We start from the raw sequence: 17,474 nt of genomic DNA on the forward strand, positions 1-17,474 counted from the left end.
TCTTATGAAAATTTTCTTGTCCTCCATTCCAGCACCTGTAACAACACTTAGAACATAGTATATGCCTAATAAACATTTTTTAAAAAAATTTAAATTGTATTTAACTCTATGACTTAAAACTTTTCCTCATTAACTAAAATAAAATTCCACTTTATGTGCTCCACAGCTTTTCTCCTTTAGCTAAATTTCTTCCCTAATCTTAGAAAATTAATAAAAATTGATTTTTGTGTCAGAAAAGCCTTTGAGTAAAAACAGTTAAAAATAGACCAAATAGACAATGATTTACCATTTTATAAAACACATTTTCTAAAGATAAAGTAAATCCCTTTTGCACTAATCTCTATGTGATTATGTCCCAAGTGTGGAATCAGTAACTTGGATTATAGCAGAGAGGACTGTGGCTGCTTTGAACTTAAGAAGCATTGATTTACAGAGGGAGACATACATATATTACAATCTAACATTTCTTTTGATCTGTCATTTCTGCTGATAAAGTCTTAATTTGGACATGATAGTTCCTTAACACCTTAACACAGTCAATCTTCTATTTTAACAAAGAGAGGCACTAGACTAAGACATTTATCATGCAACAGCTTCTACCTAAAATTTAATACTACTACTTCGTTTTCATGTTATTTATATTTTATGATTAAAGTCTATTCATGGCAGTGAAATGAGATTTCTTCTTCAAATACATATGTTAAAATGCAGTTTCTTTTAAGAAATGTAAAAGTAAATAATAGGTAGTACAATGTTATGGTGAATTGTAAAGACTAAAGTTTAGGAAACTTTGTCACATATTATGAAAATAATTAGCATAATAATTATGTCATAAATATCTGAACTCCACATTTTAGAACATGATAATAATGGCTTTTTTCAAATACTAATGAAGAAAGGAAAAATAATGATAATGGCATATGTGTGGTAATGATCATGGCTTATAAGTCATGTAGAATATTGAAAAACTCACCATGCCATTGAATATAAAAATCTTTACTGGAAAAATGAAAAATTTTAGGTACTTGTAGAACTTTTTAAATTTTTAGAGTTTTGTTTGCTTTTAATCACAAATTGAAGAGCCTACAAAAGAAAGCAGGAGACAAAAAAAAAAAAGAGTTTCCATTTTAAGATTCCATTTAGATTTTCTTAAATGACAGTAAAATTGCTACCTGGAGAAAACTTCTTTAAAAGTAATTGTAACCACAGGAAAACTAGGGAAAAGTAATACTAGAAAAAGAGAAATATTTAAAAATTACATTTTAAATAATTAAATTATTATCGAGAGTTGAAATTAGTATGTTCTAAATAAATAAATTATAAAGATAAATCAAATATTTGATATGATTATTCAATAGGAAGAGGTCTTATGTAATTAGACAGGCTTATTAAATATTTATGGGCAATAAGTATGTATTAAATGTAAGTAAAAATATTAATTAACAATATAGCCTCTTTGAGCATTGAAATTAACTAAAGCTGTTAAAATTTTATTCTTATGTTTCTAGCAGCTAATATTTTCTTGATTGTCCTCTGGGATTGTTGAAAATCTTATTGGCAATATGATTATCATAAATTTTCAATGAATGATTATCGATCAAGACAGAGTAGTCTAATGAATTGGACTTTGTCACCCTTTCCTCAACCCAATTATGAAGTCTGAGATCCTGATTGTTTTAGATTTTGTTGTACATTAATAACAAGCAATATCTTATAAGCTACTTTAAAGTTACTTTTTAAAAAAAGAACCAATAGAAAACTATTTAAAACAACACAATGCCCATACCATTAGGTAGAAGGCTTTGTCATCATACATTTATCAGTCATTGTTTCACATTAGATGCTGACAACAGCCTTTGCATCTGCTGTTGCTTCTGTCTAGATTGCCATTCCTCCAGACTTTCACATTAGCTTCCTTCTTTTTTGCCAAATTCTTTTTTGTAAGTTTTCTGACCACTCTATTTGATATAGCTTTCTCTCATCCTCTTCTGATACACTGCTTAATTTTTCAACATAGCACTTAATACTATCTGATTGTATATAGTCCATGTATATGTTTATAGTCCATTCTACCACCTTCTCACTAGACATCAGTTCAAAGAATACAAGGAAACTATGATTTATTCGCTTCTGTATCTCCAGTGGCCAGAATAGTGCTTGGCACATGGTAGATTCTCAAAAAATTTTGTTAGTTTAGGTAAAATGCCTCTCAAGTGGTTAACTCCTCATTCCACATTATATTTCTTATAATTTAACAATTATATCTATTGCTGTTAATATGTAGCATAAGTTATTTGGTCTAAGAAGCCAGTACTGATCTTTGTTTGGGAAATTGTATGACCATTGTATGGCTATTATTGCTTTTTTTTGTTTTTTGTTTATTTGTTTGTTTGTTTAATATAAACCTTTCTAAGCCTATTATAAAATTATCAATTTGTTAAATTAAAACTATTGGTAATCTTTACAGGAAAAAGCTAAAGTAATCAGGTATACAAATTGTTATATAGCTGTTATCAGGTCATATAAATTGTATTAAATGTTCAGATATTTTTTATTACAATGAAAAATTAAATATTGGCAGTTTTTTTTTTAATAAAGAGATAGAGACAGAGAGAGAATATTATATTTAACATAGTTTCCAGCTTTACCTGTCCATTGGACATCTTATTTATATGAGCCAACAAATTTCTGTCTGTTAAAAACTATGTTGAGCTGATTTTCTATTAACTGTAGTTGAGAATTCTAATAGGATGAAGGGGTTATACTTGTGCTGGGGATTTTTAATATACCAAGAAAACTGACTTGGACAGTGTGACTATGTGGATTAATTTAAGAATAAAATTTAAGTTTAGAGTTGATAAGATGCTTTAATTTCTTTGAAGATAATTAGTATTTAAGCAAAGTCTTGAAGAGCAAAATCCAGACAGGTGACACCAAATCTTATCATGAGAAGGAGAAGAAGTGGCCTTTACTGAAAAACTAGCAGATAGTAGGCAGGACAATAATATTTTACACATATATTTTATTAGCTTAAGGACGAAGTTACTTAAATTATTCTTATCATTAACTTTACCAAAATATAAAGACATTCATTAAATCTCAAAAGGTTAAGAAGTTTTAATATATTTTGTAGTCTAACACATGCAATTAGGAAAGGCGATACGATGTGAATTTTACTCTAAGAAGAAACTTTCCTGTGAAGAAAGAAAGATGGGCTGGAAGCATGAGAGATTAGAGCAAGTTACATTGGCAGGAACTTTTTAATTTAGTTAAAGTAATTATTTTTTTTGATAAAGGCTATTGCTGAGGTGAGAGATGATTAGTCTTCACTAGCATAGCAGCCGTGGGAACAGATGAAAGTAAGAGAGATCCTGGAGAATTATAGAGAAAGAATCAACAGGACTGGAGAACTAAAAAGATGTAGGTACGGTGGAGATGAAGTATAATTCTGTGGCTGCTTAGGAGAGTGGTGGATTCGTTAACAGAGATGACAAATATAGAATGAGGATTATATGAGCAGGTAAGAGGGAGAGCTATGAGGACGCTAATTCAGTTTTGGAACACATGTTTGGAGGACCTGAAACATTTTCCTGTGACCAGCATTTATTTATGCATCATTTCAAAAAATATTTATTTTATACCTGTTAGCCAGGTACTTCTCTAGACGGATTGCCTGCTTTTATATTTTAGTGGTGGGATGCAGAGAATAAACAGTTAAATGAATAAATGTATACTATATCAAGAGGTGAAAAATTATAGAGAGAAAAATAAAGCATGGTCAGGCAATTTGTGGTTATTTTATGTCTGCCTAGGGAAGGCCTCTGAGCAGAGGTCTGAAAAAATTGAGGGAGTGGGCCACAAGGATATCTGGTATAAGAGAATTTCAGGCCTCTTGCATTTAGTTAGGTACTTGACTACAGTGTAAACTCCTGAAAGAGCTTGTTATAATTATCATTTTTTAAAAAAGTGCAGTTGGTTTCAGACCTTCATCATATCAATTCTGCATTGCTGCCTTAGGCTCCCAAGAGATCTTTATTTGTCTGATATCCTCTCTCTTTCTTGTCTACAAGATACTCTTGTATTTTTTCCAACAAATTTTATTTAGGAGTCATTTCCTCCATGAAGCCGAGGTAGATAAAATGCTCTCTTTTGTATCCCTGAAATAATGCTATAGGCTTAAGAGTCTAGAAAATTCTTGAAGACAGTACTTAGGGTTTACCTTTAACAGAGTGACTTCCTCTCAATAAAATTGTGTTGATTTGAATTAGAAATGGGAGTAATCTGGATTGACTGAAACTTAGGATATATATAGGTAAGAAAATGACAAAAAAAAAAAATATGAGAGGAGGCATAAGATATAAAGGTGCCAAAAATAACTACGGTAAAAAACTGGTGAAACAGCTGATTCAGTAACTAAGCTGACTTGTCAAGAAATAAATCAAACATGGGGAGAAGACTGCGTCTTCTGTTATAGTGTCCTCTATTTTCTCCCTTTTTTCTTCTCAAATTAATTAAAGCTATATAAATATAGCACGTAGCAGTATCTGACAGATCCTTAGGGCTCAATAAAATATCTACATTTGGAGTTAGCTTTTGGAAAGGAAACTGAAAGATTTTAACATTATTTTCCTTGATTAAGGAGTCACTGAATCCATTAAATAGATTAATTTAGATATATGCACATGTGTATTCTGCAATCAAAATCTTATTTCTATATTTAGCTTAAATGACAGAAGTATTTTTTTAGGTCAGAAACAATCCTTTTCCCCTCTTTAATTTAGGAACAAATGACTTTTTAGTTTGGGGACCATATGTCTTTGGATGAAGACAAGACTGTCACGAATGAGATTCTTACTGTAGTCCATTGATTTGGGTGTTTAGTTTATTGTATTGATCACACCTTACAGTCTCCTTGATGTCTCAGCACATTTGGTAGAGTATTAACATATTTTAAATTTAACTCCATGGATTCTAGGATACACATGACATTTTCAGAAAGTGTATATTATTGTAAGAACTTATATGAACTAAATAATTTTCTGTAATTCAGGGGCTCCATGAGCCTAAGAATCTAACCAACACAGGGAATTAGTGTTTGGAAGGCAGATTCATATTTTAGACATGAGTACATCACACAGTATGTAACACAGCCTAGCCCGTGGCAAGTTCCAAGGTGGATATGCAACTGGTATAACTGGTTTGTGCAAAGCTGGGGTTACATATAGCCATAATTTGCTATCCCTGATTCTTTTCTTGGTGAATTTTGTATGTGGATATTTTCAGTTTATTTGATGCTATTGCATCCACAGGATATTAAGTATTTTTGAAAAAGCTTTAAATATTTTCCATTTCTGTCATTTCCTGGCAATTGATTATTTTAGCAATATTTTATATAAAAAAATTTAAATTATGCAAAGAGTAGAAACACTGGTATAATAAATTCCCTTGTATGAATCACCTAGCTTCAAGTTATCAATTCACTGCCAATATTTCTTCTAAACTCCCACCTATTCAACCTAAATCTTTTGAAAAAATCCTAACATATCATCTATCTATAAATATGTTAGCGCATATCTCTCAGAGTGAGATTCTTTAAAAATCACATTACTATCGTTGCACAAGGAATACTTGATCATAATTTTTTAATATCAAATAGGATCCACATTTCTCAAACATTCATTTAAGAGTACGTTTGAGCCAGCACCCAAAGAGAGCCCATTGAACATTGAAATTGGTTGATATATGTCTTGAATCTTTTTAAAGATTCTCCTCTATCTCTTGATTATTGGCCTTTTGTATGAACAGAACTAGCAGATATGTATTTATATATAAATGTACATCTATACAGCACCACAAGTTCATACTAATTCATTAAATTCAAATTTGAACTACCGGGCTTTTACATAAGTTTATTGAACTTATATCTGCATCTCCTTTCTCTCATGCTTAATTTCCTGGTTTTTAGTGACACCATTTTCTTCATCTCATAATATATAAAATATAGTTTCAATATTTATAATCAATACCACAATAAAAATATGACTACAAAGTACAATTTGTATTTTTCATTTGCTTTTGAATTTATTTTGTAATTCTCTTTATAATTTTGTAATTCTCTTCTATAAGATATAAGTGCCTTGGCTATAGAACTGGAACCCAAGCAATTCTTGAGATTGTTCTCTCCTTCTCCAGTCCTTTCCCAATATTTCTGCTTTTCTTTGTCATGGTCGCTCTCTTCTCTCTTTACCAGTAGACTTTTTTGCCTAGTCATAGTTTCTGCACCCTTATAATTTTGTCTTATGCAGAGTACATCATGGCCACTCTCACAAGATACTATGTCATGAATTTTCATCTTTACCTTCCACTACTGATGGCTTCCCTCTTTCAATATTTCCTGGCCATCTTTTGGTTATTACCTTACTTATATGTTGGATGCCCTTGTATCACATGACCACTATTATCCATCTGTTATCCTGTGGGACATCATGTGGTACTGGTCCATAAGTTAGATTTGTCGTGAATATTTTATAAAGAACTCTGCATATGGCAGATATTCTAAAGCAAGACCAGGCAAATCTAGTATGATTTCAGGAAATGTTTTAAATAGCAAACGTGTCTTACTTTTTTAGTTGGTTTGGATGCCATTTATTCTTAGCCTCTTTTGATATATAAATTATATGGCAATAACTACAGTATGTGCAATTTTCTTATATGGATATTTGGTAAAAAAAAATAATAATAACATTTTTCCATAGGTGGGTGGATTTTAAGGAAATAATTTCTTAGCTTACATGAAATAATTTTATTTCATTATTGCCATTCCCTTCTGTTTTCTCCCCAGGATGTCAGATGATATAACTAGAACTCTTATGACAAACAGGTGGTCAGATCCATAACTTACATTGAAGTTTGTTCTTGTTCAGCAGCAGCTAATATTAAATTCAATGTTCTCAAATATTTACTCAGAGTAATATGCTCCATTTGGTCTGCACTGTGATTTTTGGCTTCTACTTAATAATAGTTCTGTGCCCTTTAGCAAATATAACAGCAGGAAAACCATAATGTTCAAAACAACAGACTTGTTAAATGTATAACATATTTTCTCTTGCCTGTTTGCCTTTACCAGTTTAATGTTACTCCTGGAATTCTTGGAAGGTTTACACATTTTTCTACTGTTTAAAGAACACATTTAGTTGTTTCTCTTTTTAAAACACATGAGATATATGTATATAAACTTTCATCATGCTTCATTTTGGAAGGATAGGAGAGGGATTTAATTCACCTCTCCCATTGTTTCTAGTCTTCCCAATCGCCATACACTTTTACTGATCAAACATTTATAAGTAAGTAATTTCACTAGATAGTGATTTGATTTACTTTAATCAATCTTATACTGGAGAGAAAAAAGAGAATGACTTTAAAATTTGTAAAAATTTCCCCTGCATACAGTTTGAAATTGGTCTCTCTTCTTCCAGGATTAAAGAATTTACTCTGTTAGGGGTCCAGCCACCTTCTCAATATAATACAAATATGGACTCAACTGATTCTAGAAATGAAAAGGCAGCATGAAGAGGTGCTACTGATAAGGAGATGACTTATAATCTTGTCATGGTGGAGAAATACAGAATCCTTGTTTGATAGATTGCTTTTTTGTTTTCAACAATCCTCGTTTTTAAGAGGGTTCTAAATCCCATCATTGCTATGTGACCTTTTCTGTGTATTGTAGGTATTTTTTATCCCTGTCCCTTTGATTTTGGCTTTGGCTAAAATCCCTGTCCCTTTGGTTTTGGCTTTTGGCTTTTGTAACTCATTTTGACCAATAGAATATGAGTGGGTATGATTTATGTCACATCTCTGCAGAAGGGGTAACGGGTATCGTTAGGTTCTGCCAGTTCTTTTGCTCTTTTCCCTCTGCCATGAAAATAGCATATCCCAAAGAGGACTGCTCTTTCAGCTTGGGCAATGGAACGAGACAAGATGTATGTCAGAAATGCAGCAGACATATAATATGAAAGAGAAATACTTGCTATTTTAAGCCACTGAGACTTGGGGTTGTTACTGCAGCAAAGCTGAATAATGTAATCCTCATTTTTGTAATATGTAGGAATTTTTGATCAATTCTTTTTTATTATTTTTGTCTCCAGAATAATAGTCTCAGGTTTTAAGTTCCTTGAAGTTCTTTAAATATTTCTTTCCTATATATCTTCTATAAAGCAGTTTGTTAATAAATATTTGAGTTAATGACTTAATAAATAGATGGAGAGACTGGCCATCAAATAGACAAACCCTTTAAATTAGACATTATATCCAAGTCAAAAGTAACTCACATTACTTAAGCAGTAGTTTTTAAAAATTTTTGGATTACTTAACAATTACTTTAAAAAATATTATAATTATTGTGGTTTCTTAAAAATGATACTAATTTGTTTAATTTGATAACCATGAAGACCATGTGTTCTATAAGTGACTGTTAAAATGACTAATTTGAGATAGAATATGTTATATATCCAAGTTAGTTCTGCTACAGATTATATCTACATTTATAAAGTATGATTAAAAAAATATTTTCCAGTTATTGAATATTTCATTAACATTGGTAGACCTAAATACACAAATTGCCAATATTCAAGGAAAGAGCATGAAATAAAATGCATGTATACTTTATTCATGTTCTGAAACATACCAGAAAATATAATTCAGAAATATAGGAACCAAAGCTCAAATCAGGCCAAAATCCAAATGTATAATTTTCTTACATTCATGTAACAAAGTTAATAATTTTTATTCTTGACATTTTCTAGTTCCAAATAATTTACAGTCTCATAAGTCAAAACACATTGGCTATCTCAGATTATCTAATCATTTTTGTGGATTAAAGAAGAAACCTACCTGTGACCAGAACCATAAAACTTTCTATTATAAGGCCTAAGGCTGTCCTTTCTGATCCCAAGAGTTTTTAAAAAGAAGAAGAAAGAGGGCATATAATAAGGTAAGGACAAGCTTTGAAAACATTCAAAATTTCAGAATATAAGTATTAGTTGTACTTTTACCTCAAAGGGTGCAGGCTTATTTGTACCCACTAATTTTTCCACAATAAACCAAAATGTTTGTAAAAAGAGATAAATTCATTTAAAATTACCTTTGACATATTTCTATATGTATTTAAATGGTTTTTGATCAATTGAGACATTAATTCAAAGTATAACTATGTCTCTATATGTGTCAAAACCTTGATGCCTCTACAGAACAAGCTTGAGCACTCTTTCTTATCCCACTACTCAGACTTCGAAAGAAGATAATCACCATCTCCTGGAATTTTATTCCTCTAATCTTCTAAAACGCACATGTATGCAATATTAACCATAGCTAGGATAACCTCATGCCACTAAGCAAAACATCCTGATTTGGTTCTCTCGCCAAATACCCATGTCATATCATCTCTCATTATAGACAAAAATGGAGTTAGTTCAAAGATCCAGGTACAATTTGATTTAGTTTATTTTACCATTTCTAATAATACATTGCAAATATGTTGTTTTTCTAATGACACCATATCTCCTTTCCTCTTTCTCAATTCCATTGCTCTTAAAATAACTTGTTTATGATATTTTAATTCTCAAAATAGATATACTATGGTATAAACAGAATCAAGCAATGAAATAAAAACTTACAGTAGTCACCTCTGATATGACTAACAATATTCAAAAACTATATTTAAATTCACTTAAATAGGTTCCCATAATAGGTCCATGAAACATAATTTTAAAAGGTAAAGGAGGTAACTTATTAAATCCTCTGCATGAGGGGTAATGAATTCTCATGAATAACAATATCTAAATTTGAACCTATCTACTCAGGGTAGGAGACAAACCACAGCATAACTGTGAAGTATAACAGTAGGTCTATTTGTCGGAATACTGAATCTGTTCCCAGAACATCTTCCTAGTAAATCGAGTTCTAATATATTAACGAAACATCCTACATCAGGATTTGGATCCTCAGAAAAGTGAAAACTGGGAAAAGTGTCAGTTTGTCTCACTGCCTGCAGGCACAGAAGTGAAAACTTTTGGACTTTGGCTTTAAGACCATTATCGTTTGCTATTTGGAATTTTATATAATAAATTCATACTGGAAAAAACAAGGTTGATTTTTTTTTTTTTTTTTTTTTTTTGCAAATAGGAAAGAAAATGTCATAAGCCATTTCCCTCCCAGTGCTCAAACATTTAGTTCAGTTGCAAATGATACAGGATATTCAGTTATGATGTATGAGTCCAAGGCCAAGAAGATGGTAATTGTATGTTGAGCTTTTTAAAGACATTCTTAATCTGAGGTACCCCACTAGTTAATCTTCAGGATTCTCTAACCATTTCTCTTTATCATCTTATCTTTTTTAATTTTATTTTTATTTTTGTAGGGAGATCTTAAGGTTAAAGTTAGTAAATTAAAACAATGTGATATCAGATATTAGATGTTTATTTGTACCTACCCAAACATCACTCCTTTTAAACACCTGAACATAGAGCATCAAGCAGATTCCTTGAATTTATTATATATTTTAATAAATTAAATTTTATTAGAGCTACTCTGTAATATAAATAATAGTGAAACTTTAAAAAGTCTCAGGAGAAATAGTTAAATCTCATCTTTTAGAACAAATTATAGTTGCTTTTGTGCTACCTGCAGAGTTGAGAAGTTACATCAAAAAACATAAGGCTCGCAAAGCCTAAAATATTTACCAACTTGTTCTATACAGAAAATGTTGGCTAATCCCCATCATACTTTATATGTTCCTGTATGGGGTTGGCGGACAAGATTTAAAAACATGAAGAGATAATAAAGGAGTAAAGCCTAAATATTTCTTCTTCCTACACAATAAGAAACCATTGCCATCTTGAGGGGCAACTGTTGGACACCAAGCAGAGTGATTTTCTCCCTGTAATGGATCTCAGAATTAGACTCAATTTTAAAATCCTAAGACTGCTATAGAAAGATTGTGGAGGGCGAGTGAGGAAATATGGAGTTTTTGTTAAAGAACTAGCTTTAGTTCACAGTGGGCAACCTATTCCTGATCTAGTTGCTGTAACTAAAGTAAATTTTTTGTTCAAGTTTCTAACCGCCACATAATTGATGTTTGCCTTAAATATTGTTGGCTCATTTAGTCTTCTTTTGTGGAAGAGGATCCCAATGAGTTATTGTAAATAAATTATGTTAAATTGAATCTTTACTGGAGGATAGAAAACATAACACCTAGGCCTATAAAATATTCAGAGTTTGGCTGAGTGAGGCCATGGTTGGTGGAAATGTATTGGAGATAAGTAATCTTACACTATGGAAAACTGTTAAAGTAACTGGAAACAATTATAATCTTTAAAGAAACACACCGATAAATGAGTAACATTTGCAACTTGATATTATTTATATCAAGAGATTAAAAAGCAATGTGATATCAAGTTATATTTTTGAAATGCATTTGCATTTGTTAAATGATTTGAAATAATCAAAAATCTTGTTTTGAATAAATGCCATTAGGATAAATTTTATCATTTGGAATAAGACAAATTAGCTACATTCTTCATATCATGAACAAGAATAAACTGAAAATGCATCGGATAAATATTTTAGGCATTGCGAGCCTTATCGGAGAACTAAATGTAAGCAGTGAAACTATAAGTTCTAGATGAGAACAAGGATATATTTCTTTATAATTTGGGTGTGCAGAAGTTATTTCTAAATTGACTCAATATTCAGATGCAATAAAATTAAAGATGGCTAAATTTACTATAGATAGATATAAAAACATTTTCATGACAAAATGAACCCTAAGTAAACAAGGCAAATAAAAAATAGGAGGAAATATTTACAAAAGATATAGTCAATTTTTCAATGCACTTAAATATTTAAAATTGCACTTAAATATTTAAAAGAGATTCAACTTTACTCATAAGAAAAATGAAAAGTAAAATGGCAAAATTTCAAAAATTTAAAATGCATTCTGTTGGCAAAATTGTGGGGGAACAGGCATTCTCATACATTGAAGGTGAGAATGAAAAGTGATAAAATCCTGTGGAGGGGAATTCGGCCATATCTAAGAAAATTACATGGGCATTTATCTTTCAACCCAACAATCCCAATTCTAGGAATTTATCCTGAAGATACATATCCAATAGTACAAAAATCATACACACAAGGTTATTTGTTGAAGCATTATTTGTAGTAATAAAATATTGGGCATTACTAAAATATCCAAATGTAGATTAGTTGAATAAATATGGTAAATGCATACAATGGACATTCATGCATCTGTACAAAAGAAGATATCTGTAAACTGATATGGAATGATTTTCCAAGAGATATTGTTAAGTGAAAAAATAAAGTATAAAAGAGAATATATATTATGTTAGCTTTTATATAAAAAAGAGGAAGTAAAAAAGTACACTTATATGCTTACTTGAATAAAAAAAAAAAGAAGAAAACGCATGAAGGCTAAGCCTATACAAGTCAATGAAATGTGGAGTAGGAGAAATAGGGGAGGGAGTGACACTTCTATGAGTACTTTTCTGTATGGTTTGACTTTTAGATGGAGTTTAATGTTCTATATATTCAAAAAATAAATTTACAAAAGAGAAGTAAATAAAACCTAAAACTGAAAGCAAGTATAAGCAAATGAATGCAATCGTATTCATGTGAATAGCATAAGCAAACCGAAGAAAAAAAAATTAAGAGAAACAAAATGTTAATCCAAGTAATTTGTAACTGATTTCACTATATGTCTCTTTGTCCCCATGAAGTGAGAGAATAGTGGATAAAAACTTTCAAGGGGGATTTGCTTGTTTTCGTGGTATTGGCAAAGCAATTCTGCAATTCTGGGATTATTTTATGTGTATTTTTGTAATAAAGGAAATGCAAGTAAAGAATGAGGAAAAACAAGGAAAGACCCCCTAAGATAGACTGGAATTAAAGCTATCAATACAAATTTATGATTTCTGATATATATGTATATGTTTGTGATTATGTGTAGACAAATATATAACTATTTGCATATATATATACATACATACATACATACATACATACATACATACATACATACATACATACATCTAGGCTCCTTCATTTAACATATATCAAAACTCCGACACCCAGTAGCAATGAGCACATTTACTGCATTGATCTTGTTTTTTAAGTTAGCATTCCCCAGTGAAAGGATCTAAGAAATAGTTGATTACAGCACTAGGACAGCAAAAGCTCAAGATAAACCCAGATAATCTTTTTATGCCAGAAAAATAAAGAAATATTAACAAAATGAAAGTTTATCAAAACAACACAGGAGACATTAAAAATATTTTTATTTAAGTATAGTTGGTATACAATATTATATTGGTTATATTTGTTTCAGATAGGTGTACAATATAATGATTCTACATTTTTATACCTTACAATGTGATCACCCCAGTAATTCTAGTATCATCTTTCACTGTGCAAACTTATCACAATATTACTGACTATATTCCTTTTCCCCTTTTTACCCATTCCACCACCCCTCCTTTCTGGTAACCATCTCTTTGGTTTCCGTTTCTATGAGTGTTTTAGTTTAGTTTTGTTTAGATTCCACATATAAGTGAAACCATATGGTATTTATCTTTCTTTGTCTGATTTATTTCACTTAGTATAATACCCTCTACATCTATCTACGTTGTCACAAATGACGAGGTTTCATTCTTTTTTATTGCTGCATAATATTCCAGTGTGTGTGTGTGTGTGTGTGTGTGTATGATATATCTTCTTTATCCATTCATCTATTGATAAATGTTTAGGTTGTTTTGATACCTTGGCTATCATAAATATTATATGGAACTGCAGTGAATATAGGAGTGCACATATCTTTTCAAATTGGTGTTTTTGTTTTCTTTGAATAAATCCCCAGAAGTGGATTTGTTAGGCTGTATGATATATCTATTTTCAGTTTTTTGAGGAATCTCCATACTGTTTTCCAAAAGAGCTGCACCAGTTTGCAATCCCACCAAGAATGCACAAGAGTCCCCTTTTCTCCGCATCCTCACCAACACATTTTATATTTTGACATTTTGATAATAGCTATTCTGATCAGTGGGAGGCAGTATATTGTTGTGCTTTTAATTTGTATTTATTTCCCTGATGATTAGTGATGATGAGGAACTTTTTATATGTCTATTGAGCAACTGTATGTCTTCTTTGTAGAATGCCTTTTAGTATCCTCTGCCTATTTTTCAATTGAATTGTTTAATTTTTTGTTATCGAGTTGTATGAATTTCTTATATACTTTAGATATCAATAATATCAAATATATAGTTTGTGAATATATTCTCTCATTCAGTAGGTTGGGTTATTTTTGTTGTTTTGTTAAAGATTTTTTTCAATGTATAGAAGTTTTTTTAGTTTGATAAAGTCTCATTTGTTTATTTTTGCTTTTGATCCTCTTCCCCAATCAGGGGGACATATCCAAAAAGATATTACTCAGAGTGATGTCACATAGTTTATTTCCTATTTTTCTTCTAGGAGTTTTATGGTTTCAGGCTTTACATTTAAGTCTTTAACCCACTGAGTTTATTTTTGTATATGGTGTGAGAAAGTGGTCCAGTTTTTTTTCTTTTCTTTTCTTTTTTTTTTTTGCATGTATCCAGTTTTTCTCAGCACCATTTGTTGAAGAGACTGTCATTATTCCATTGTATATTCTTACCTCCTCTATTGTAAATTAGTTGACCATGTAAGCAAGGCCTCATTTTGAGGCTCTCTGTTCTGTTCCATTGATGTATCTGTTTTTGTGTCAATATTGTTTTGATTATTAAAGCTTTGTAGTATAGTTTGAGATCAGGGAGTGGTACACCACTTTGTTCTTTCTCAAGATTGCATTAGCTATTTGGGGTCTTTTGTGGTTTCACATAAATTTCAGGATTTTTTTCTACTTCTAAGAAGAATGCCATTGGTATTTTGATAGAAATTGCATCGAATCTGTAAATTGCTCTGGGTAGTATGGTCATTTTAATATTAATCCTTCCAGTCAATAAGCACGGTATATCCTTACATTTATTTGTGTCCTCTTCAATTTCTTTCTTTAATGTCTTATAATTTTTAGAGTACAGGTCTTTCACCTCCTTAGTTATGTTTATTCCTAGGTATTAAATTCTTTTTGATGCAATTGTAAATGGAATTGTTGCTTTTCATTTTTCCTCTTGATTGTTTGTTATTAGTGTGTTGGAAAGTGACAGATTTCTGTACATCAATATTGTATACTGCTATTTTACTACTTTTTTTATTCTGTTAAAATTTCGGTGGATCCTTTAGTGTCTTCTATATAAAATACCATACATATCATCTGCAAAAAGTGACAGTTTTATTTCTTCCTTTCTAATTCCAATGACTTTTATTTCTGTTTCTTTTCTAATTAATGTGGCTAGGACTTCCAGTACTATATTGAACAATAGTGGTAAGAGTGGACATCCTTGCCTTGTTCCTGATCTTAGAAGAAAAGCTTTCAGATTTTCACCATTGAGTATAATATTAGCTATGGGCTTGTCATATATAGCCTTTGTCAAATTGAGATAAATCTTTATTAAGAGTTTTTATCATAAATGGATGCTGAATTTTGTCAAGTGTTGTTTCTGTATCTATTGAGATAATTATATGATTTTAATTTTCAGTTTAGTTGATATGATGAATAGCTTTGTTTTACAGATATTGAACCAACCTTGCAACCTAGTTATAAATCCTACTTGATCATGGCCTATAATTCTTTTAATGTACTGTTGAATTTGGTTTACTAGAATTTTATCGAGAATTTGGGCATCTATGTTCATCAGGGATATTGGCCTGTAATTCTTTTTTCTGTAGTGTCTTTGGTTTTGGTATTGTGGTAGTGCTGGCCTCATACAATGAATTTGGCAGTGTTCCTTTCTCTTTATTTTTTTAGATATATTTGGTAGAATTCTTCTTTGAAACTGTCTGATCCTGGGCTTTTGTTTGTTGGGAGTTTTATTTTTTATTACTGCTTCAATTTCACTGCTAGTAATTGGTCTGTTTAGATTCAATTTCTTTCTAGTTTAGTCTTGGAGGATTGTATGTTTCTAAAAGTTTATTTATTTCTTCAGATTGTTTCTTAAATTTGTTGGCATATAATTATTCATAGTATTTTTTAATCATTCTTTGTATATCTGTGCTGTCAGTTGTAATCTGTTCTCTTTCATCTCTGATTTTATCTGTGTTCTCTCTGTTTTCTGCTTGATGAGTCTTTCTAAAGGCTTGTCAGTTTTATTTATCCTTTCAAAACACCAGCTCTTAGTTTCATTAATCTTTTCTATTGTTTTTCTATTTCATTTATTTTCACTCTAATCGTTATTATTTCCTTCCTTCTACTCTTTTTGTTTTTGTTTGTTTCTCTTTTTTTATTTCCTTTAGGTGTAAATTTAGATTATTTGTTTGGGAATGTTTCTGCATTTTAAAGTAGGACTGTATAGCTATAACTTGCTTCTTACAACTGCTTTTGTTGCATTACACAAATTTGTAAGATTGTATTTTCATTTGTCTCAAGGTAGTTTTCTGTTTGTTGTTTGATATCCTCCTTGATCCATTGATGGTTTAGATGCATGTTGTTTAATCTCTACATATTTGAGTTTTCTTTCTAGTTTTTTTTTTTCCCCCATAGTTGATTTCTAGTTTCATACCATTGTGGTCAGAAAGTATACTTGATATAATTTCAATCTTCTTGAATTTATTGAGGCTTGTTTTGTGGCCTAGTATGTGATCTCTCCTAGAAAATGTTTTATGTGCACTTGAGAAAAATGTGTAACCTGAAGGTTTTTTTGGGGGGGACGGGGATGAACAAAATGCTCTATAATATCAAGTCAGACTCATCTAATGTAGCTTTTCAGGCCATTATTTTACAAAAGACATCTTAAAGGTGCTCCCACAGGTAAAATCTGAGATAAATTAATCTTCAAATAATTAAGGATTGTAATGAATAGCAAATTGTTAAACAATAGAATTAATGAGTATGTGTCAAAATAGATTACAAACAGATGGATAGGTAAGTTAATAAATATATATGTGGAAGAAAGAAGATCTTTTTTTTATATTAAAATGTCAATTGAAAAATGTTGAGAGGGTATTATAATTGCAAAATCACCATTTGAGCCATCATAATAAAAATTGCTCAGGGGCAAAGAACATTCATGGATGCTTAATCTAGGGTGAAGTTTTGATAAGAAGTGTTAAAATATGTTGTCTTACCACAGATTACTAATATGTTTGCTAAAGAAAAAATAACACTAGACTGAGGAAGCTGGACAGCACTTTGATCAGGTGACCATTAATGAGGACAGGTGGCCTTCATTTGCTTCTGCATGTGAAACCCTAAAATGCACACAGCATCACTTGTATAGTAGTCAGCCCAAAGATATATAACTTGTATGTAACCATGAGAAAACATCAGACATTTTCAA

General features: G+C 30.9%; 1 protein-coding gene across 1 annotated transcript in view; it reads left to right on the plus strand.

Annotated features, from left to right (window-relative positions):
- CCSER1 (coiled-coil serine rich protein 1) overlaps positions 1–17,474 on the plus strand; it is a 1,118,997-nt gene that overhangs the window by 961,448 nt on the left and 140,075 nt on the right. The window lies entirely within an intron of this gene.

The sequence above is a fragment of the Pteropus medius genome, unplaced genomic scaffold (assembly GCF_902729225.1).
Source record: "Pteropus medius unplaced genomic scaffold, Ma_sr-lr_union100, whole genome shotgun sequence".
Classification (NCBI taxonomy): Eukaryota; Metazoa; Chordata; class Mammalia; order Chiroptera; family Pteropodidae; genus Pteropus; species Pteropus medius.